General features: G+C 32.2%; 1 long non-coding RNA gene across 1 annotated transcript in view; it reads left to right on the plus strand.

The window, feature by feature from the left end:
* Nucleotides 1–236: 236 nt before the first annotated feature.
* LOC141421340 (uncharacterized) overlaps nucleotides 237–25,555 on the plus strand; it is an 83,946-nt gene continuing 58,627 nt past the window's right edge. Inside the window, exon 1 of the long non-coding RNA XR_012445934.1 lies at nucleotides 237–331. This is a non-coding gene — a long non-coding RNA (uncharacterized lncRNA). The remainder of the gene's footprint in view (nucleotides 332–25,555) is intronic.

Here is a 25,555-nt window from a genome sequence, read left to right on the forward strand (position 1 = left end):
CTATTTTGAAAACAAGAATCTTTTTAAATCTTCCTCAAAGTTGCACTGCATTAAATTTAAACCAATAAGTAAATAAATAAATAAAAAGGAAAACAAAACACATTAATTTTTTTAAAGCCATGTTCTTGTTTTATCTTTCAGCCCAAGAACTTGCCAGTCAAGATGAAAAACTTCTTCTAATGGAATCCAGCTTGAAAGCTACTCAAGAGCAGCTAACTGAGCAAATAGCAGAAACAGTTCGCCAAGAACAGAACAGTAGAAAACCCCAGGCAGAGCTGAAGACAGTGACAGAAAGGATTATTGCTTCTGAAGAAGAAAAAAATGATTACAAGTGAGTTGTTTTTAAGAATTTCAGAAAGTTTTACTTTACATACTGAAATCATGTCAGTCCTTTTGACTTTTGCTATTAAATATTTAACTCTATGTCTTGCAAAAGGTTATGTGTGTATGTACTAGTTTATACAATATTGTCTTTCCAAACTAGAAAAACTTTAAATTTGAAACATTTCTTAACTGTAATGGCACATATTGAAAATTGTAACAATCCTGTTCCATATTCTAAGTAATGATGTGGCAGTCAACTTTCTTGTTAACTATCAAAAAATGTTCAAGGTGGATGCAAGAGAAAGAGTTACACTGTGTTTCTGTATCACCTATCTGCCAATGGACTTCTCATCTTTCTACTTTTGGAGTCCAAAGGTTACATATGGCTCTTGTTGCCTTTCTTTTTTGTTAAAGTAGCTGCTCTAAGCAAGACACTATTAAATTGGAAAACATTGAGAGTATACTTGTGGGTTAGACCATTGAGGCAGAAAGTAATAAAAACCTATGCTAGTTTTGAAAGATTGATGAAAACTTTTCTTAGTGGGATATCTTCAGGTATTAATTTCTGTTTTGATCACTCATATTTTTATATAATGATGATATCTCATAGAATGTTTTCAGATTTTGTCAGTTTTCAAATAAATGTTAAAGAATTTTTGCGTGTTTTCTAAATTAAATATTCTATTTGTTGTTGCTGTTTTCTTAGTTTGTTGTTAAAAATTATAAGTATCAGAACAAATACTAGATGAATTTCTCTCTCTCTCCCTCTTTTTCTCTCCCTCTTTGTCTGTCAAACATTTTACTTTGGTTACTGAGCTTCTGTTTTCGAGCAATCACAGTTAGATAAAGCACAAACATCTGAACTTTTTTCTCTTGTCATGCATACCTTGAACATGATCCTGAAGCCAAAGCTAAAATGTGCATTTGATATTAACTGATTTATAATTTACAAAACTGACTAGCACTGTTAAAATGAAATTTTTAAAAAAATGTATTCATGGGGAATTTATTTTTGTTTTTCAATCAAAATGTTTAATATTCTAAGGTACTAAAATAATTCTAAAACTTAGATTGACATTTTATATACTTCTAAATAAAGTTAAATACTCCAACAAACTCTGTTTGTCATTAATGTACCAAATACTTGAATTCAGACAACAAAAAAGCTACATGTAGCCAAAAAAAATTAAAAGGTGGAAATTGGCACCAAGGACTGAAGGCATATGGGGCAAAATTTCTTTGGGAAAAAGGACAGTAATATACTATAGTTATAAATATTGTGATATTTTAAAATAGTCAAATTATATTATGGAAATGATATGCTTAACATATATTTGGAGAACTAAAAATACATAAAAATGATTGTGGATGTTATTATGGTGGTGTTTGTTATAAGCTGAATATTATAAAAATAATACCTTTTTTCCCTAAAGTTGCATATCACTTTAAAGGCACATCTTTAGTACATCACAAAAATATTATATTCAACCTAAAAACTGCCATGTAATGATCTGATTCCAATCTTGGATTTTATAAGCAAATAAATCAGACAGGATTCATGTAGTTAAAATACAGTGAATGACCAAACTTAAGTTCTATGTGCTTGCTATATTTATCTGTTTTGTTTTCTAAGATAGTTTGTGAAATTAATTAGAATATTCTTTTTCATTGTAAAAGCTCTGGTGAGGTAAACAAATACCACATAAGGATTAAAAGCAGGTAGAATTAAAATGACTTTTTATGGTCTATTTGCATTAGTTTAACAAATATCTTAAATGTCACAAATTATAAATATTACTATGTAAGCTGTGAGAAACTATTGAATCCTAAAGAAGTTGAAAATTATTATGGCCATAAATGATGGTTTCTTTTAAAAAATAAGTTCACCATTCCTTTATTTTGTATATGCATATAATGGGATACGTGTCTGTGAGGTTAGTATAAATATCTTTATACACATGCACATTTATCTATCTATATATATGCTGTTTGTTTCTTTTCAGGCAGGTTATCACCATGTAGCCCAGAATAGACTTGAACTCACAATTCTCTTGCCTCCACCATCCAATTAGAGATGTACCATGCCCAGCTCACCTTTCCATTAAAAGATAGGCTAACAGTAAATTGTCCCACTGTATGCCCACATGTTAGGTGAATGTATCTAGAATGAAAAATATAATATTGTTTAAATATGAAACAAAATCAAGCCTTTTGTTTGCTTTTCCCAACTCAATGGGGAGGTGTTGGTAGGTGTCATGAACTAATCAGATTAACCATTGATATGGTATCGGGTAACACCACACACAGTATATATGGTATACAGCAGTGGGTAGACAGATAAGCCAGGTGCCATAGAGCATCAAAAAAATTACAGTTAGTTCACTTAACCAATCATTCCTTATTTGGAAAGTTATGAATTTGGCTAAGTGGTTCAGGGCAAAATGTATTCAGCATAAAGTTGAGCCCAAAACTGGATTATTTCCTAGAGTAAGCAGTAGAGTATGGTTGTCTGCAGAGTTCAGAGGCTCTCGTTAGAACACAATGCTCTGTGACCCTTTTCTTCACATCAGAGAAATATATTTATAAATTTATTGTTGCTTTATTATTATTTAAAAAGAAAACAGTAGGACCTGGAATATGATATTTTAATAAGTTGTAGTTAGTCATAAAAACCATAACTAGGAGTTATATTTTTAAAGGATCTGCTATAATTTGAAATGTATTTCAAGATCTTATATTTATCTATTTAATACAGTTAATGTATCTAAAATTCTTCTGATAAATAATTACCTCAGAATGATTTTCTTCATTCATTGGATTTGGAAGAGTCACTGAAGTGGCCAGATTCCCATACTACAAAATGTATTACAAGATTAAGTCATTTCACAACTAAATAGAAAATAATTTTAAAAGAAGCATGGAAAATTTTGGTAATCTACAGGAAAACTTAAAATATTAAAATGTGATCATTGAGTTTTTATTTCAATAAAGTTGGATTTTTGTGTAATATATAGGATTTAGATTTTATTTTTCACGTCTTCTTTGTGAACTAAATGTACAGAACACACACCATCCACTCAGTATAAGCCTGTTACACTTGAAAGATTTGTTCTGAATGTCCAGTGGGAACCTGGAAATCGTAATAATTTGTAGTATCGATTGAGTGAAGCTATGCAGCTGGGGCCTCCAGTGAATAGACAGGAATAGACATTTTATTGATTAACTTTTACAGTCATATTTTCAAGACCACGCTGCAACATAATTTTCACTTCCCAGCTTTGTGTTGCTGCATCATGAAACTTGGATTCTTCTCCCTTAACATTTACCCACTTGAGGAAAAAAGTATGGACAAGTCTTGCCAGGGTTGTGCTCTGCAGAGATGCATAACTTTCCAGAAAATGATTTCTCTCAAGTACTACTCTGCCACAAACAGTGGAAAGAAACTCTCTAGTTATAACAGTTTTTGGAAATATCATAATAACAGCTATTTGGTAATGAGATACCATGTTTTTCTCATTCTTTTTATGTTTAGGAATTTTAATTTTTCTTACTTAAATTCATGCATGTAACTATCAAAATGAGTTATCCTGTGAAAATTCAATTGTTTTATATCTTATTTAATATGAGCAGCAGAAGAAAAATTATTGCAATAGTAGTCTATAATCTAGTGTGAAATAAAGGTTATTAAATACTAAATCATTGTGGCCAATATTCCAAAGTATCAAAAGGTAAATATGTACCTACAGGAAATATGCAATATTTCTATAGTCTTATAAAATATATTTTTTGATTATTGAAACAAAAAACATGTAACATTCACACAGATGAAAAAATTGCACAAATTTTAGAATAAGTAAATGTTTATTTACCTCTAGTTCCTTACTGCTCTGCATTCTGATCACTGGAGCAAGATTTTATATTGAGTTTACATATGTGGAAAATATTTCACTGTGATTTTATATAAGAGCTGGTGATATTTAGTTATTAGACTGGATTTGAAAAGTAGAATTTCTTTTAAAAAATTGTTTTAACCCCTTTCTGAAAAACTCATACTTTTGTACTTCTTACTTTGAAAATCTAATGTTAGAATAAAATGATCCAAAGGAGCTACATATCATTGTATAAGCCAGGAGATATGAAATAGACTAAATTAGACTAAATATTTAGCAAGAAGATTTAAGAATCAAGTAAAATAGTTCATATTACATGAAATTTATGCTTTTTCTAGCTAATTTTAAGAATTAATATTTATTCAACATGAATCAAAATTAACATAGTAATTGTTTCTAAAAACATGGATTTGATTTAGGAAGTATTCAAAGCATGTTAAGCTTGGAATTTACTTCTTAACTAATTTAAAATTAAAAATTGAGCAATACATCCATTTTTAGTAAAAGTTTAAACATATTTTCTCATTCACCAAACATTAAAATTTAGTGATGTTCACCTTTGTCATTTGTTTGCTACTGATTTTCAAAAATACAACTATTGAGCATTTGTTTTGATTTTCTTCCACAGAGCATTAATTATTATATAAAAAGTGAGTAAACACTTTTCTATGTAATCTATATGTGAAGACAGTTCTGAATGAAGTATCACAATCTCTCACTATTGTTATAGCAGATTGTCTTTCAGTATTTTTATTTGCTTTCATGTATTTAAGTATGTTTTTTATTCTAATGGAATAAATATGTTTTATAATGCAAACATATCTAAGAATTATTTTCTTCATATTAAAATAATGAATGAAATGTATAAGGAATGCAGGTTATTTTTGAAAGTTTTGCAGCTCTTCCAATGAAAAAAAATCTTACTTGAATAATCGTTTTAAACTTACTAATCAAAAGAAGGACCACAATTAAGACAAACCATCTAATAAACATAACATACAAAAACTCTGAATTGAGATTGATTTCAATGTAATCCTGTAGAGGAATCCCCACTTATTGATCAATTTTAAAGCCCATGCATAGCACTTAGAAAGATAAAGTAAGCAAGGTCAGATAATCAAAGCATTTAAATAGTAAAAACAGCAACTGCCACTGTAGACTGCTAAAATAAATCCATAATACAAATTGCTTTAGTAAAGTGGATGAGCAGCTGATCTTCCCATTGAACTCTGATACTGTTCAGTGACCACACTGGGAAAAGGATTGGGAGAAATGCCTTAAAGATCAATATTGAGTGAGATGTAGCAGGGATTCATTTTGATCATGAAGGCATTGCAGGTGTGAGAGTACAGAGATCTTCACAGATGTCATAAAATGGAGATTGTTTAAGGCAGTTAAAAATTCCCATCTATGCATGACATTGTCAAACAAGTCATAGAAATGCTGTCTTAATTGTTTTAAGAATTATTTCATGGGTTTAAATGATCTTTAGCATTTAAAAGCACAGAAAGTTGCCTTTATACTAAAATAGTAGTATAATCACTTTTCAAAGTAAGTTATTATATCTCTGTAAATAAATTGTACATAAAGCCATTTCTTGAACAGATATTTAAGGTAATGGATAACTATGTAATAGTCCAGTCCTTTGAATGGTATAAAAATTAGTTACAAAACAGAGGATGGTACAAATGCCCTTTGACACTCTACAGCAATGGGATACTCTTGGTGTCACTCTCTTTTGAAACTTGTTGGAATTTGGAGTCTTATATTTAATGAGTTATTGAATTATAGTGGATCACTATATTCTTGGCTTTAGTGAACTCCAATGGGAGTTTTCAGTATATAGATCTATGACCAGTACAATTAGATTTTGCATTTTAAAATGCCTGTCTTATAAAATTTAAGTTTACCTTTCACTTAATAAGAAATCTTCAGGGCTATAATAAAGTATTTTGGAAATAGCATGATTTAATATAAGTACATGTAGTTTATTGTGTTTTGGTGATTCATCAGTCAAGATGGACAATAAGGTAATTTAATTACTGTCTACTTTTTCTCAGGTTCCCATAGATGTCATCCTTATGTCATTGTCTGTTTTCATAGCTTTTAGATTAATCTATGTACTAATTACATAAATAATATTGTGTATTGACAATGGGATTTTCCAAGCTTATTTTTATGTCAGGTATTTCTGATGAAATATAACCAGAAGTGTTTCCTTTCAATGTTGTATTTAAATATTTACAAAATTGCTGACTGATTTTTACTTTGCCAAAACATTTCTAAATCAAATTCTTTAATTAAATGACCTAAACCTTGAATTACTTTAATCTATTTTGGTCTAGTATAGAGAAGAAAGACACAAAATGGAGATTGCTTACATCTAAGATGCAATTTCCATATCAAAATGAAATATAAAAGTCAGGCTCCAGGCTTAAAAGTTGTTTAACTTAAGCTCAGTTTTTTTCATTTCCTTTTTACCATAATGAATAGTTATTAACAACTATTGTAGTCTTCATGTTTACTGTATGAATTGCTGATAGCAGCGATTTTAATGGTAAAATTGTGAAACAGTATTCATAGTTGTCAGAAAAAGGTCATTCTATTTGCATTCATTAGGAACCTGGAGGACCATGCAGTGTGTGTTTCCTTTGGGATGTTGCAGCTATTGATTTATATACAGCTGAAGGAAAAATTAATTAGGATTATATTTCACTTATTACTGCAGGCTGTGTAATAAGGAAGAAAAACACTTTTTGTTAGAAAGTTGAATAAAAAATACCTAAATGGAATCATTGTTTCTTAAATCACAACTACTTTATCATACAATTTTTCTTTTGTAATGTGGTTAAAGGTTTAGTGCATTTGTGGAAATTTAATTAGCACTTTGAGAAATACATGTTTTAGTATATATCCTATAATAATAATGATAATTTGAATTAAGCAAGAGACATTTTTCCCTTGTTAATTGAAACTTTCTTTTCTCTAAGCTAAGTCTATGTTTATTTCTCTTCTATGAATTTGCAAGTGTTGGGAAGCTATTTGACAAAAGAATTAAATAAAAAACAAAACAGGACCAGAATCAGATGAATTTTCAATGTGGAGAAATATAACCCAGAAATGAGTGTTATGGAAGTGAAAGAACAAGGGAAATTTAAAAATTTCAGTCTCAGAATCTGTTTAACATGTCAATGGAACTGGAATATATTATACTGACAGTATCCTCAGTTAGTGTGAGGACATTAGGTTTTGAGCTCTTTTAAAATATATATTTGGCTTCTTTCTATGAGCACCATACATACCCTATGTGGAAAATAATTGAGTGCATTTTCTACAATGTTTCTGTGTGACACATGTTTGAGATTAATCAAATTGTAGTCACTTCTAATTAACAGCAGAGAATAATTTCAAAATGTAGCAGAGTCGGATGACAAAGGATAGTTTGTGTGCAAAACTTACTGTATGAATGGGAACACATGCCTATTGTGACACTTCTAACTTGAAGATTTTGTTGTCTCCTGTTATCCTTTAAACATGTAGCATTTTAAGAGAGACCCATTGCTTATTATAGAGTAATAAATGCCCCATAGGGTAGGCACTTAGGTGTTCAATTAGCATTTAGAGGGAAAAAAATCAATGACAAATCCCATTGGTATTATTGGACATTCTTAGATTTTGTGAAAGAATTATGATATATTTCAATATATTGCAAGAAATTTTATAAATGCCATAATGTACCCCCACCCAGCACAACAGAAAAATAGAGGGTCAATAATCGAGGTACATAACCAGCACATATGTAAATGTCACAATGAAACCCCTGTACAACTAATATATGCTAATAAAAATGTAAAATATGAGTCAATAGCAAAGACTGAATATTAGTGAAGTCTTCTATACATTTTATAGATTAAATATTATTTAAAAATTATTGTGCAGGAAAACAAATACTCTTTTCTCCAATGCTCAGCTATGACCTAAGGAGCTATGGCTCAATAAACCTGGTAGAATAAATTTTGTGAACATCCTGTCCTTTATTCTGTTTCAAATACTTAGAGCTACTTGAAGAGAAAACAGTTTTTACTTTGAGGAACATGTGACTTTGCCTTTCTAGAGTGATATACAATCTTTTCCACCTTGGCACATTTCATCTCCTCTTACAAAAATTAGATGAGATAATTATGCAGCATTCATTGTGAACCCTTGGGTTGTGTAGTGAATCTCGCTTTTTCGGGTTATTTTCAGAATATTGTGTGCTGAACCAAAACGAAATCACTAATGAAGACTTTTATAAAATCATGAGATCTAGGGCTAAAATTCAGAATTACAATCTAACTAAAACAAAATAACTGTAACTATATTGTTTAGGAAATTACAATATTTTTTAATTTTTTTACAAATGTAGCATTTAAATATGTTTATTGAGGTTGTGAGGAAAATAAAAGACCACTCAGATTTACCTATTCACCATGAAGTGTTCATAAATCAGTAGGCAGAAAATTCATGGAGATTGATGTTTGCAAAATTAGGTGATCTGTGGTATATTCTTAATTAGAGGGAAAATTATGGTCATATTGGAGCAATAAGTGAAGTCTTCCCTAAAAGGAGTATTAAAGAGACAACAATGGGGAACTTTGCTTTTGAAATGTGTGAATATTTGATTGGGTATTTTCTGTGGATTCAAAGAGTAAAAAGCAAAATCAGAATGATGATAAAGTACCTTTCTCATCTAGAAAATAGTGGGTAATACATTTTATGGAGAACACTAGCATGCCTAAAAAGGCAGGTTGAACCACATTGTGGTAGTACTCCTTGATAGTTTTGGTGATTTATGCTTTGTTTAGAAGCAAATGTGGAGATTAGTAAGAGTGATAAACAGAGAACTATATAAGATCATGGTAATACTAGAGGAACAATATTCTTACTCTTTCACATTTTCTTTTAACATTTCACCTGACTTATTCTTAAGCATCCTTAAAAATTAACTTTTTAGTTTTTTTCTCTGTGCCTTCTCTTCACTGATCCAGATTGAATTGCATTACATCCTCTGTCTCAATAGCACTGAATGAATGCTCTATTACAGTATGCACCTCACCTTAACATACCTGTTAGTGTAATGACTGGGGTGATAATAAAGGGCCTATTTCTTCCATTGCATGGCTTTGTGATCATTACTGTCTTCCCAAACCATTGTAGGCACCAATATCTTTTGTTAGAGATTAGAGTAGAAGTGGATGAAAGAACTCAGCTATGTACTTCGTCTAATTTGTTATTTATCATCTGTGAAACATGCTGAGGTACAAGACTGACCCCTACCATCTTTTGAAACTATCAATGAAAAAGTTGACTTTTATAAAAATGTGGTATCAATCCTTAACCCATAGCTTAGATATGCTTCAGACAATCTGTCTAAGAGTGGGACAAATGAGTTAGGTGAATGGAAGCTTTGTTGACATTAGAGAGCAAGAAGGGGAAATGCTACATGGCAATAAAATAAGAAATATGTGCTTTCACTATTTGGTGAGGAGAAAGGAAAACTTACATGAAATGGCAGATTAAAAGAGGTGATTTCTCAAAAGGTTTTTGAGACCTTTTGCATAGCATACTAATCATTAGTAAGAATAAAAAACATATTGTATATTCTAGATTGATAAGAGTTTCACAAAAGATGTGCATTTGAATATATTACTTTCATTTAGCTATTCTACATTGTTTACTTATTATCACAATGTCATTTTGTACTCCATGACAATGCACAAAATAAAGGATGAGGGATGACTTAGCTCTTATGCAATGCAGACTGGAATTTGAGGATGGACATTAATCCAGGAACTATTAGGTATGGAGGATACAAAAAAGAAAGCAGACAAATTACAGGACAAGAGATAAGAATATATGGCAGACATTTATGAAATGTAGAGGTACATACTTAGATGGAGCTCTTTTAGTCTGAGAAAAGCGAGTGTGGCTGATAAGTAAAGATGTAGGGAAGATTTGGGGGTACATCAAGAAAAGGAGCATAATTCTTGCAAGAATTATAGACTTCATAGAAGTCTATGAGCAAATCTGTGAAAAACTGGTAAAACTACTGAGGGGAATATGAAAAGGCAGCTTATATTAAGGTATCCTTAAAAACAGTAAACTCATAAGATGCTGAGACCTTATTGGAAAAAGATAACTAGTAAATTTGATATTTTCAAATGTCCTTAGTTCCTTACCCTGATCTAAGCTCTGAGTATAAATACTGGATAAACAGTTATAAACAAACTTTGTAAAATAATATATAACTGGGAGCCTTCACTGTTATTTTAGGTCTTGCTATAGACCTAACACTGATCTCAGTAAGCCCTGGATATAAACACTGAATAAAACAACACAGTCTGTGCCCTCAGTGATGTTATATTCTGGTAGGTATTATACAGTGTAGGTGGTATCTTTCATTGATATCATTTTTTCATCATATTAAAGGAGACATTGCTATTAAGGATATAAAACCACTTGGCTGGTATAGCTTCTTTCAGTTCTAGGGAACATTTTTGCTAAGGAATGTGTCCCTTTGGTTTTTATGGTTTACTGTTTTTTTTAAAGACTGGGAAAGGTGATATTCTAATGCTTGTTTTAAAAGCCCTGGCAACTTTATAACACTGACTGAGAAGGTATTGCAATACATGCTCAAATGACAATTTCACCTTCATTTTCAGGCATCTTGTGTTTTTTCTCTTCTTTTAATCTGATAAAACCTAAAGATTTACTCTGCCCTTTGTCTTCCTTTCTCTTCTTCTTTACTTGTCAGCTAACACTTTCACATACAGCAGTGACTCTGACATGCTAGAGTTCCTGGGCTATCTCACAAGGACACCAAGGATGTCCTCCTTTCAGTATTTGTTCCATTCTTAGAACAGTTAAATTAATCCAATAGTCATGTGAACATTATTGTATCCTTCATCATTGTTGACACCGAATCTCTCTATTTTCCTGGAAGAAGAGGGTCTTTTGGTACTGTGACTTTTGCACTGCTGTGTCATGTTGTCATCTTCATTTTACTTGGTTTATATAACAGTTAATCAGAGATAGTTTCATGCTAGTGATGACTGCTACTGGATTAGTCTTGATTTGAACTAAGGCAGCAGGTAAACCTAATCTAGTCCAGGATAATTAACTGGACAATATCTCAAAATAACTCAGAAGAATCTGCTTAGAAACTGACTCATGTAAGATTTTAGTAAAAGCCTTTTAGGAGAATAAAACATGACAAATAAGACCAAAGAAAGTCTTGGACTTATCTATCACAGGGAACAGTAACGGCTATTTCTATGCATGTTACTTATTTTCTTATCTAATTAGAGCCACATCTTTAGTAGTAAAAAATACAGATTACAGTATATACCAGCATGCTTGGCTTATTCTTTGAGATGAGATCTCACTAACTTTTTTCCCAAGTCTGGTTTTGAACTTCAATTCTCATATCTCTGCTTTCCAAGTAACAGAGCATAAGCCATCACACCCAGCCTATTGCTAGCATTTTTCACATAAAGAACTGTAGCAATTAAAAAAGAATTTTCTGGCATACCCTTTCCCAAAATTTAACTCCCTATGTATTACTTGATTTTTTCAGTCCTGGTTGTAGAACTTAGGGCCTCAGACATAGCAGGCAAGCCCTCTACCTCTGAGCTACAGATTTTGCTCTCTAGCCCTAATATCCTATGTATTAGACCTTGAAAGTTATGTATGAATACAGTAAATGAACTACATTAATTTAAAGCTACAAACATACAGTGGAGAAGAAAATTTTACTTATTTGTTGAAGAAGATGCAGTGTCTAGTTAAATAGTAAATCTCAGAGTCAGAGAACTTATTTCAACTATTGTGGATTCTACAAAGAAGCTAACAATATTGCTGCAATTATAAATGTGGTGAGAAACAAATAATGAATGTACTATGAAAATAAATTTTCAACACAATTAGAAAAGTCTAGCATGCTTGTTAAAAGGTATGCTAGGCTAAAACCTTAACAGCATATCAACAATTCCAGCCAAAAGACCACAATGTTATTCAGTTGAACACATTTTGTACCATAATGATGGAGTAGAGCCCCTTGCTTGGTATATTGTCAAACAATTTTATTTTACACATTCATGCATTCATAGTACATGCACCACAGTGATATAATTTTAATTAAGAAACTAGTACAATTTTAGAAGCTGAGGAATATCAATTTTGCTTCCACATTAGAAATGGTGATATATATACATATATATATATGTATATATATTTGACATTTATTAACACAAAGACTTCAGGATACTTTGAGAAAAATTCTGAATATTTGCCCTCCTAAAATTTCTCTAATTTTTAAAACATTTTTATATAGTAGTCATACAGGGGATTTCATTGTGACTTTTCATATATGCATGCAGTATACCCTCCATTATTCTCCCTCTTCCCTCCCCTTCTAAAATCACTTTAACAGGTTTCAATGCTCCATATTCATACATGTATATATGTTACCTCAACCATATTCATCCTCCTTTATGCTGGTCATTTACCTCTTCCTGCTGTCCTTACCATTCCTGTCCTTCATTGTTCATTGTTTGATGGAATGTATTTCAATATTATTCACTCTCTATCATTCTCTTCTTTTTCCTTCCTGCCTTAGTCTGTTCTAACAGTCCCACTACTGGAAATGTGTTCTGTAAATACATATGCATATATATATTATATATCATATATACATGTGATAATGTTTATCTATCATTCCATATATGAGAAACTTCTCTAATTATTTTAAGGAGTGACATGATATTCACAAATGTAGCTTCAAGACTTAAAATATACAATAGTACATTTGATTGTGAAAATTAAATAAAGATTGGAAATGACTGGAAATTGGAACTAATTTTTCCCAAAAATAATTAACAATGAAACCAAGAGTAAGGCGAAGATGGGAAAGAAAGCACAGTAATTATGGGTGATGGCAAGCTATGGGACTGCTGCATTTGAGTACCTGGCAATGATAACTTAACACTTGGACTGCAACAAAATGTGCCTGATGATTGATTAAATACCCTGGAGTTTAACTTAGCAACGGGATCCAGGGAAATTGTGGCATAGTGAGATAGGAGAGATTACAAGTAAAGAAACGGACTCATCCCATTTCACCATGCTGGCAGGCACTGCCACTTTCCAGGTTGTAGTGGGGACATGACTTGTTTTGGAAAAGGATAGGAATTCCATTGGCCAAATGGGGAAAAGAGACAGATTTAAAAGGCCAGAATGAGTTTGTCAAATCATCAGCCTTCCTTATTTTGATGAAAACAAGTAGTCAGGGATTTATTTTTTTAAAGTCCAAGTACAGCTGTACTACTTTTATGACCTTACAGTGCTGAACTAAGTTGGTTTCCTAACAGTGTTTTCAGGAAAGCTTGCTTTTAGTTTCAAGTTATACACTTAAACAAATGTACATTGCTTTTCCTTGATTTATTCTTCTCCCCAGGAAATTAGATGGCAGATCTAATGTCTTCTGTGAGTAGCATTTTGTTGAGAAACAAAAAGAATTTTGTGAAATGAGGCCTCTTTGCAGGAGTGGATGAAGAGCTCCTGTTTTTGATGCTTCCCAACCTCTCATTGTCAGGCTGCTTATGATTGAGAACTGCTAGCTTTTAATGGCCAAGAAGACAGTTAGGGAGAAAGGTACTTTCAGTGGAAGGAGTTTTAATGTTTTCTCTGATGGGTCTGGATGTTTAAAACTACTTTTATGCTCAACTGTATTCTTCTGGAAAAGCAAAGGTGCCATACAACTGTGTCCATAGTTAGAGGGAGCTGGCAATAGTGCTTAACAAATAGGAAGAAAAGGGGGGAATTGGGTTGAAAAAAATCTAATAAAAATGACAACTTGCATTTGTACTTTTTAGCCTCACAAATATAATAGAATTTTAATTCGTGTTATCTAAATGCAGAATTAATATGTATTAATGATGGAGGTTTGCAAGAGGCTCTGCCTACTTTTTTTTGAGTTTTTGAAAAATGAAAATAGAGATATTCTGTGAGTACCTTTGGGTCTAGTGATGGATATGGGACTGAAGCATCAACTTTTTGACTATCATGGATATTCTTCTGATTAGGTGCTCTATTAAATTTAATTTGAGTTATATAAAACTGTTTTTAGAAAATGACTTTCTACTGCATGTGACTTAGTATGAGAGTTGAAATTTAATACTTAAGCAGGAAGAATGAAAGTTGAAAGCAATTCTTACCCTCAGGTGAGTATTTCAAATATGTTATTCCATGCTTTAGGTTAAAGTGAATTTTTGTGTATGTAAGAAGTAAATTCTGCTTAGGTAAAATGTAACACATTATTTCCCTTTTTATAATTAATAAGTGGCCTTGAGGAATCAAAACTGCTGAGTAGTATGATAAAGCATTTGTTATTGCAAATGCATTTATCCAAAGAAATATCTATTTATTTGTGAAATGGAAACCTCTTCTACTAAATGATATCACACTTCAAATGCTAGAGCATGTAAATTACCCAGTAACACTCAGAACTGAGCTTGACTAGGCTCAGGAGAAATGCCACCTTACACAAAGAAGAGCTTAAATATGTAGGCTCAAATGTTCTTGGTTGGATTTCATTGCTTTGGGTAAATGAACAGAAAACTGAACTCATAGAGGAAGGAGATAAAAGATGGACAAAATGTTCATCAGAAACTCTTCTTAAAGGATCTTTACTGCCTACACCTTCAAATAATACATATGGTTACCTGCCCATGAAATTCAATTTGGCTTATAAAATGATCTAAACAATGTATTAAGTAAATTGTTTTTTTCTTTAAAACTCATAAAGTATGCACTCAAATACTTGAGTTATCCTTCATGATGGACTGTAGAGTCAGAAAGACCTGAGTTTCCATCCTTATAAACTATTACCAACTTGGACAATTACTTTTGAGTCAGTAATTTCTTCTGTAATTTGGAGATAATGTCTTCCTCATCGGGGTGTTATGTAAGGGCAGACAGTTTTGTAGAGGACCTGCACTGTGCTGATACAGTACCTGCAAGAAAACAGGCTTTGCTTCCAAAGCCCAGAAGCATCATATTTGCAATGTAACAAATATCTTTAGAGAAAAGAAAACTCTGGTTTTCTTAGGATTTTCTAGAAGCAGCCTCTTTAAAATTGCGGTCTCTTCAAATTTTGGATTTTTCAAGCTATTTTAGATATAGTTTTAACATAACCCTTGCAAGAAAAAGATTGATTAATTTACTGCTGACAAGAGTTCACATTCTTTTTGTTTTTCTCAGAGGATGCATCTGCTTCCTATTCTGAACGTGGTTTTAGTTACAGTCTAATTGCTCTATTCTACACTGCTCTATTATTTTCTGAGTATGAGTTGCATTTTAGGCCAATCATCGAAGAGTGCAAGAAGAGAAGACTTGGAAATTGGAGGCTGTGCATATACATCAGTATAGCTGCTCCATATTTTGTAAGCATGGAGTTCTTTGGTTTAGGCTTGTCCTCACAATTTCCTGAGATAGGTTAGAATTATTGTCTCCATATGAAGTGTGATATTTGTCATCTAAATGATAAATGATTGAATTACTTAAGAGCTCTCTTTCAAACCCGCTTTGCTTCTTTCATGGACTCTTGGGTTATACAGTCAGAATAGCTAGCCCAGCTGTATGAAAAGAAATTTTAAAGGAGAAAATATACTGTGTTAAGTTTTATTATATTTAATACCAGAAATATCACTGGGAATAGAAGTTAAATGCGGACCTTAAAAAACACTATACTAAATGAGATTTCTATATAAAAAACATTACTGATATAAAGCTAAAACAAGTTAGATTCCATCTTCTGCACCCTATTGTAGTAAGTTTAAGTTGCATTGCAATGCTACATTCCACAGAAAACCACTGAAAGGGTACTTATCCCAAATTCAGTAATGTGTGTATTCTGGCTTAAATTGGAGTACAGAGGCTTGGAGAGACTGGACACTGAAAAACAGCTATATTTTTAAGTTTGATGCTTTTGGCTGAATAGTGTTTATATTATCTTCCTTCTCTTCAGAAATCAACTCTCAAATTAAGAAAAAGCAAATTATTTTTCTATTAAGCATAAGAAAATGGAAAGGTTGTATAAGAGCAGACTCCACCTACAGAACACAATCTTCAAGCTAAGAATTACACAGGGAAAAACAAGTTCAGATTCATGTCACCAACGAGTCTCTTCTGAATGGCAATTTCACTTATTATATATATTTCTGGAATCATTGGGAGTATATGAAACATAGAATACAGAACATTTATTGAAATAAGTAACTAATGTGTCTTAAAAATGTTATTGGAAATTTTCATACATTGTACAATTCAGTCCTAATGGATCATTTTACAATTGTGCGCAAGTTTCATTGAGCCGATTTCACTTCATGTAAGGAACATATCTGATTAACTGTAAGTTACATTTTAAAACCAGAATTTGTAGATGCCAAACATGGTGGCATAGTTCTGTAATCCCAGCATTCCAGAGGCTGAGGCAAGAGGGTTTCACATTAGTGGCCAGCCTTGATTACACAGTAAGTTCAAGGCTATGTAGTGAGACCCTGACTCAAAAATAAAAAATAAAAAGAAGGTCTAACTTGAGGACAACTTTTATTTAATTGTATTATATTTGTATTAATGTTATAAGATGTAATTGAATTTTGAAAGGAAATTAAAAATGAGTATTATTCATCAGATTTACAATTCCCCTCCAAGGGGTCAAAGTGATGATCCATTTAGATAGTAAGCTCCCTAAAGGCAGGGACCCTTCCTTCTTCTTTTCTGTTTATTTGAGCATTCAGTGCAATGTTTGCATGAGTACATAGTTAATAACTGTTGGCTCAGATGGTTGGAGACCATTCTGCACACAAAATATATGCCAAATCACAGATTCTTGCCCCTAAAGACTTAACACAAATGCCCATTTATTCTATTGCAAAATTTCCTGTTCTTATTTCATTTTATTATGTCAGAGTTTTTTTTCTAACATGACATCACCAGGAATTGCCTTGGCAAAATACATGGGGCTTACTCAAAGAAATACACTAGCAATGAAAATTTCCTTGTGAGTTACAATTTCTTATTTCTTTCTTTACATTTTGAGGTTGACTTAAGAAAACATTCATAAAACTACTATAAGACTTGTAAAATTCTGATGAATAATAAAGAATATATATTTATTCTTTCTTCTGTATTCCACGTACTATAATATTCTATATGCTAGATCCTACAAAATGGGAAAGTAGGAAGTAGGAAGTTACAACTCATAATCTTAACACAGTCTAACATTTACCTGGAGACATCATAGATCCCAATAATTATAAAAGAATTCAGTTCATGCATGAACTGCTACATGAATGTGCCTCATTCTTTGTAACAATGAACACTCTTATTGATGATATGTGGAGACCGAATTCTTTCTATAAATTTAGATGTATTAGAAATTCTTAAAAATTATGTATTCACATTTTCTTGCCCTTAATTAAAATACATATAAATGCAGGTGCATGTGTTTGTCTGAATATGTTGTTGACATCAACAGAGAAATCATAGCACACTATTCAAATAAAGACCAGAAATATACACATTGGCAACAGCCAGGCTCCCTAAAATAGTATCTACAATATCTACAAATATTTATTGACCTGGCACCTTTGAAGACCCTAGAGAGTTACAACAGAAACCAAAAGGACAAAAAAAAAAAACCCCTTTCTTTCCTTACTGAACTGACATCAAACTACTGAGACAGACAGTGGAAATTACCTATTTCTACTTGTGACGAATTTGTCAAGAGAAAAAGCCTTTGTGTAATAAAAGAACTCAAATCTTTACTGCTGAGCCTTCTTTAATTAAAAAAAGAAAATTAAATGATGGTTTGGCTTGAAAACACAAGTGTTGCATTACTTCAGATGGTACTCCTGGACACTGTTAGAGGGCCAATTTCTGTTTTTATTTGGGAGTTGTTTTGAGGATATTATCTCAATTCCCTGCCAAATTTTTAGGTATTTGTTTTTTAAAAAAAACTCATAACATCACAGCTTAAAAATTATGAAATGACTTTGTAATTCCTCTCCTCTTGCAAAAGAAAAAAAAAAGGTGAGTTTCAGCATGTCAATTCTGCACAGATCTGGCAATGTGGTCCAAAGAGCATTGGAGTGAGGAAGAAGAAATGTCGAAACCACTTATGAATGCTCATTTGGAAGCATGGTCATAGAGTTCACCTCATAATTGAACAAAGGCATAAGAAAAGGAAATAAATGTACTAACCATGTCAACACCACTCTAGAAAGAAAGGCAATGCATTCCCTTTACTTATATTCATTACACCAAACAAACACACCCCAAAATTTGCAATTAATAAATAGAAAAATAAAAATATGTTTATTTTTCAAAAGACAGACTCACTGTTTTGAAGCCTATTTAAACTGAATTACTCATGGTGATTTAAAATAGGTAACAATACCTATTTTAAATTGAATTTCTGGAAATGCGTTCTTCAATAGAAGGCAGAGAGTAATGTGTTGTATTCTGTTAAACAGCAGTGTGGATGCCACCAAGGGCCCACCTGGTCCTAGTGGAACTCTGGACTTGTCTCGAATTGAGGGAAAGATAGCTCACCTCTTATCTCTGTTCTCATCCAGACCTAGGCTCAGAAAAGAAGCATAACCTCGAGCGACTGCAAGAAGGAGATTCAACTGGGAGTTGTCTGCTGTTGATAGATATTTCCTGCAGCTGAAGGATAGATAATGGTTCCCACAGGGGAATTTAATAGAGCACCCCAGAATTCACTCTGCTCATCCACAACCATAAAATATAAAAATCTAATTTAGAGGACATTCTGTCACTTCAAATGCAAATAAGTCATACAAATTTGAAATTTAAATCTTAAAAACTTCATGTTTCTACTAAAAAATTCTGGATTTCTACTATAAAATGATCTAACTAAAAGTAATCAACTATTAAATAACCTCACCCATCAGTAATTTAAAAAAAAAAACTCAGCAAGCCCATAATTAAGAAATAAAATAATACTCAATGGACAAAACAGATAGCATAATAGTTGTTTAAAAGCAGTACACATACTAGTACACTAGTATTATTTTATTTGGTATTCAATATGTGGAGACCATAATTTCTTTTTTGTTAAAGAAGTCGTTAAACCATACGAAAAGAGGTATTGTGAGTTGTTTTCTTTTTCGTGGCACTGGGGTTTGAACTCAGGGCCTCTGCCAGCCACAAATGACGTGATTTAAATGAATTACAGAAGTTTCAGTTAAGGAATGTCTTGTAATATTAGGTCAAATAATTCCTTTGTAGACAACGGAAAATAAAACTGTTTCATCAGGACCCAAGCCTCTAGTTCACAAATAGTCTGTTTCAGGAGGTGGATGGTAAGTACATTTTTGAGACAGGGTCTTGGATATTGCCTAGTTTGGCTTTGAGCTCCTGGCTTAAAGCATTCTCTTACTTGAGCAGACCTGCTATGTAGCTAGGGTAACTGGTGATCCTCCTACTTTTGCTTCCCAGTTCTGGGATTAAAGCCATGAGCCACCATTCTGGCAACTAAAGATTTTTTTAAACACTTTAAATATCAAGTAGACTATATTCAATTAAGCTCTATATTAAAAAAATTTGATTACTTTCATTCTTTTAAAACTCAGAAAATAACAACTTCAAATTCCTATCAGCAGTTATTTCCAGTTAATAGTAAATTGGTTATTATCATAGACTTCAGTGTCAACAAACACTATGAGTGTCCACAATATAACAATGTCTGTTATAGCATTGGGAAACGAGAACAAATAGAAGTGCCACTTTCTCCCCTCATGGAGTTTATGTTCTGGCAAGGAAACACAGAATAGAAAACTGAGCTGATGGGATTATTAGAGATGGTACAAAGTGCTTTGAAGAAAAAAAATAACAAAATAAACTTAGATGGGGAAGTACTTTATTTTCTCTCTGAAAAATAATTAGCTCAATTGGGTGCAGTGATAAGAAAAGGCTAGCCACTCATAAATTTAGGGGAAACACCTCTGGCAGGGGGAACTAAACTGGAACAGGTTAAGATGGAATGGAGAGGAAGCTCGTGGTTAATCAGGAAACATTTATTACATAATTCTTGAGGTCAGGCTTTGAACCTATGTTGTAGTGATTGTGAATAAGAAAGTGACTTCAAAGTCAGAAAAATTGATGTGACTATTTGGTTTTAAACTTTTCAATTTACAACTTACTTTTTAAAAAAATACCCTCTTTGGTAAAATTTACAGTGCAACATGGTTATAGCATTGATTTTTTAGCCTATACTTCCTGAAAGAACTGAATGAGGTCAATGAGATTGTTCTGCTGTTCAACACTTTCATACTTCGATACTAGATTTTGTTCAATATTTTTTCTTGAACCTAATTTCTTTTCATAATCTTTGTGCTAATCTAAAAATAATCCACTATTCAATGCAGGCTTTGACTGACATATGATAAACCAATGTATATTCATTGATTTACAGAATTCTAATTAAAATGAGTAATCTTGACTTTGTAGTTACTTAAATTTAAAATAGCAGATTAATTTGTATAATTTTTGAAATATTGACAGAGTTCCTTATTACTATCTTGCAAGACTTCTTTGAGGGACATTTTGAGAAGAGCATCTATTCAGTAATTAAAATTACACTGCACACTAATTGAGGAAGAGATTTCATTCTCTGAGGTCAACAGTTGGCAAACTTTCTTTGCAAAGGGTCAAATAGTAAATATTGTAGGATTTTCCTGTCAAGAGGCAAGTCAATATTATGGAGACTCCTATCATATAAGAGAAAATTGGTTTTCAAAATATTCTTATTGATGAAATTCAAATTAAAATAATAATTGGGCCTAATTGTTTTTTGTAATACAGGTCAACTAATGAGATTGAAATTAGTAGTACTATTACTAATTGGGATTCAAAGTTACTATTCCATATCATCAAATCAGTCATAAATTTACATCTGTATAATCATTCATAGGATCAAGGTGGAGACTGAAATTGCCTAAATTGTGGTTTGTAGATACAGGTAGATAAGTTTCTCTCTCAGTATTACTCTTGCTACCTCTCACAAGTCTTGCATACTTATGATTATTATCATAGGGTTAAAAAATTCATAATTTCTGATGTGATTTTTTTCGTCAATCCACAGAAGAGATTTAGGTGTGCATTTATTATTATTATTGTTAATATTATTAATTATTTTGGTGGTACTGGGATTTATCTTAGGGCCTCCTACTTGCTAGACAAGCTGTCTGTTACTTGAGCTACACCTCTGGACCTTTTCTGATGTAGTGATTTTTCAGAAAAGATCTCATATTTTTCTCCTGGGCCAGTTTAGACCCACAGCCCATTTACTTACGCCTTCCATGTAGCTGGAATTAGAAGTGTAGTGGAGCCTCTACTGGCCTTGAACTGTGATTTTTCTAATGTCTGCCTCCTGAGTAGCTGGGATTATAAGCATGAGTCAACCTATCTGGCCCTCAGAAGTGTATTTCTTATATCACAAACACTTACGTACAAGGTATTTCTCATTTTAACTTAATTCCACTGCATTCTGAGCTTAATCCTTGTGTGTGTGTGTGTGTGTGTGTGTGTGTGTTTTGCAATGCTGCAGATTGGGTTTAGGGCCTTCCCTAGCTAGGCAAGCACTATGAAACTGAGCTACATGCCCAGCCCTACTGTGATTATATTCTATTCTATTTCACATGCTGTGAAAGTTTACAATCTTTTGTTATTTGGTGAGGCTTATAGTAAGATACATAACATTCTGTACTGCATATGCCAATTTTTCTAATTGCTTGATGTTTACTTTCATTTAATATATTTTCTATATCATTTGATTTGTGAAATGTGGTAATCATCTTTTCTAATTTCTCTAATCTAAACAAATCTGTCCTATCAACTATTAAGTAAAATGTATTCTTTGTTTTATCATTTCCTCACTTTTTCTTAAATGTTCCATTAGTCTTATTTCTTGCCTTCATTTGTGCTACACAAGATAAAACATTTTATTTTTCCCTCTATTCACCCATTGGTTTCCTATCCCTTTATATTATTTTCATGTTTATACTAGATATTAAAACATGTATTTAGGATTCTTTTAAAGTCTGTAGAAACTGTTTTTATTTTTTACTGTTTTACCATTAATGCAAATGCCTCACAATATTTTTACTCTGATTTACTTAAAATGTATGTTTTGCATTACTGGGACTAACATTTTGTTGTTGTTATAGTTATTATTTGTGTGTTTTCATTACATATTTATGTCCTGCATTTAGGACTTTCCCTCTGACAAATCCCTAATGTTTTTCCTAATGGAAATGACTAGGATGCTTTCTCTCACTGGTGATTTGTCTGAATGCATCTTTATCTTACTTTATTTGTGATGTAAAATAGCATATAAGGCTCTAGGAGCTAATGATTTCAGTGCTCTAAATATCTCATTTATTTCTGCCTTCTGTTTTTGAGCAGAAATCAGCTCTTTGTTTTATTATTTTCATTTTTTGCATTTTATTTTTCTACTCTTTGTATTTTCTATAATTTGGCTATAGTAGATGTTACATTCTTTTGTATTTATCTTTCTGAGATTTTATAGCTTCCATCAGTTTGGGAAGATCAAAAATGATTCATTACTTTTGCAAATATCAATTCTGCTTTACTCTTTATTCTCTCTTTTTTGGACTACATATGCATTCTTGTATACCAGTTTATATAATCAACTAGATTATTTATAGATGTTATTTTTTCCCATTTTTCATTTTTCAGTTTAGAAATTTTACATATACCCATGCTTAAATTTTGCAGTTATCTTCTTTTTTGTCTTTAATTACTGTTAAACCCTATTTCAACTTCTGAATCTGGGGTTCTAGAATTTCCTTGACTATCTGAATACAAAAATCATTATTTTAAAAATCTTATTACATAGACCCCAATATCTTCATTTCTTATTTTTCTCTTGACTTCAGTCAGTTGATTTCATTTCTTATGATTTTTATTGAATGATAAGGCTTGTGAGTGACTTGGGGTTTTGTGTTTGAAAATATATAAGGGCTTCAAATATTTCCTTCAGTGGGCTCATCCTTTTGTCACATAGGAGCAAATTCATTCAATCAGTTCAGTTTTGTATTCTGCTGTCTTTCACTTGGGTCCCTTTGCCAGAATAAATTGAACTTTAATGCTCATTTCTTGTCACTGTGAAACTCAAATAATTTGCTCTGCTCTCTGAATTTTTCATTTGAATTTTCAAAATTCACCCTAAAAAGTTATAGAACTTGAGCAAATATTTCTATACGAGTCAACCCAAAACCTCTCAAGTTCTCGGGTTTTTTGTTTGTTTTGTTTTTCAACTCTATAACTAACTTTTTTTCCTGCACTGGTCTTGACTCATATTCCTACTGATCTCTGCCTCCTAAGTAGCTGGAATTATAGGCATGGCTCACCATGCCTAGCTTCATTTTAGTTTGGTTCATAACCTTTAGAAATGTAGTGTGGTAGATCTAAGGGAGTTCTTCATTATCATGCTTTACTTCTCAGAGTGAAAAACAATAATAAAACTCAGTCCATACATGCCAAAACTCATTCCTTCATTAAAATAATATTTTTTGCTGGACATAGTGAGAATCACTGGGGGCTACCATAGTGTTGAATGCTCTGGGGTGCTGCAGAATCAACCAGGATTTATGTGAATGTGGGTTTGGGAAATTTTAGAGAAGATTGCTGAGAGATGATTATAGAATAGAGAGTCAGTTGTTGAACTTCCCATGGGGAGACTTTCTGTGAAATTAACACAAAAACACAACATAATATCTTTTGTGTTTTCTTCTACCATTTCCCCTTCTAGTGCATAGGAAGATGGATTCATTCTTTTCTAAATCTGACTTTTTCTATTATTGTCACTTGTATTTTACCCCAAGATCTTGCATCATTAATTCTTGCTTTCCTTCCCTTCCAATAATTTCTCATCCTTTCAGCAATAGCAATTTTCAATGATTTTTATGTATTTATTTAAAAAGGTCTGTCTTAACCCCCTCTTTACTTTAACACATAGCTCTTTCCTATCTCACCACAATCTTCTTGAAGTTGTAAACTAACCCCCATTAGCTGCTCAGGACTTTACTGAAAAACACTCTGAAGGTCAATAGAGATCCACTGAATATGAATTCCAGCAGTTCATTCTCTATCCACAATCTATTTGAATGCTTAATCTCTATAAAACATTTGATTTTGAAGGCCATCCTTTCATTGAAAACAAAAACTTTTCCTTTGGATTAATTTTCACCATTCTTTTTTAGTTCTTATTTATAATCTGTCATATAAACTCTTATTCCTAAATAAGAGGTGGTGTAACCTTCTTTTTGCATTCCTTATGGTACATTTCTTACCACTTTCAGGTGGATAAGTCTTAGTACCAGACAGGCTGTGCTTGAATTCTGAGGTTATTTGCTGTTGTATAACTCAGAGAATGTTGGTTTCTGAGTATTAAAGTACTCAAATGTTAAAGATAATAACTATTATTTTGACTTCAAAGATTCATAATGAGGATGAAATAAAAAAAATCTGTACAAAGTTTATGAAGAATGCAAGGAGCCTCTAAAGAACAAACAGTAGATATTATAATTATTCCTCATGATAACACAGTGTAATCTAGAGTTCTGATGACTCCTGAATCTAAGCTCCTGACTAGCACTACCTCATAGTCTTACCGGTGAGAATAGAAATAAAACATTGTAGGTATCTGCTGACTAATATGGTGGCCATTCTCCACAATGACTAAGTGTTTGGAATGGCGTTATTATGAAGGAAAATGTGAATGTTTTTAAATTTTATTTAATACATTTAAAGAGCTATCTGTAACCAGTTACTACTACATTGGATAGCAGAGGTATAGAACTTTATTTTTAAGTTTTTATAGGATGTTATGTTAGCAAAGCTAAACTCATTCCTATACACAGCATACTGTTTTTCTGAATTTCCATTTTAGTTAATGGCATCACCATTCCCCAAAGCAAAATGCTCAGATGCTATATGATGTATTAGGATTCATTCTAAAATGAAGGGAGCATGACCTTTGAATCAAACACACCTGGCTTCAAACAGGGTATCTCCATTTCCTTGCCAGTTGACCTTGGGCAAATGAAATAACCTGTGAGAGTCTCATTTTTTCACTTGAAAAATATAAATAAATATGTGTAACAAGGCCATTATCAGGATTAAATGGCATAGCATAAGTAAAACACCTGGTGTAGTCTTGGCATATAAAGCATATACATTTCATAAATATATAT

The sequence above is a fragment of the Castor canadensis genome, chromosome 3 (assembly GCF_047511655.1).
Source record: "Castor canadensis chromosome 3, mCasCan1.hap1v2, whole genome shotgun sequence".
NCBI classification, from domain to species: domain Eukaryota; kingdom Metazoa; phylum Chordata; class Mammalia; order Rodentia; family Castoridae; genus Castor; species Castor canadensis.